Here is a 297-nt window from a genome sequence, read left to right as displayed (position 1 = left end):
AAGATGAAGAATACAATTGCTAAAAGAATTTATATCTTTTCAATTATTTATATTTTATATATTAAAAAGTTTTGATAGAAAATAAATTTTATGTTCATTGCGGAACAAAAATAAAACATTGTATGACCAATAATAAATTTTCAATTAATTGCAATCAATTCGATTAGTATATATATATGAGATCAACAAAAAATGTTGCTTGAACCAAAAATATTTGACCAACAGAAATTCTGAAAATAAATATTTGACAATATAAATTTTTAATTAATTTAAGAAAGATATGGACAATAATTTACA

The sequence above is a fragment of the Apis dorsata genome, unplaced genomic scaffold, assembly GCF_000469605.1.
Source record: "Apis dorsata unplaced genomic scaffold, Apis dorsata 1.3 scaffold_401, whole genome shotgun sequence".
NCBI classification, from domain to species: domain Eukaryota; kingdom Metazoa; phylum Arthropoda; class Insecta; order Hymenoptera; family Apidae; genus Apis; species Apis dorsata.
The sequence above is the reverse complement of the archived record's forward strand: the minus strand, read 5'-3'. Positions refer to the sequence as shown.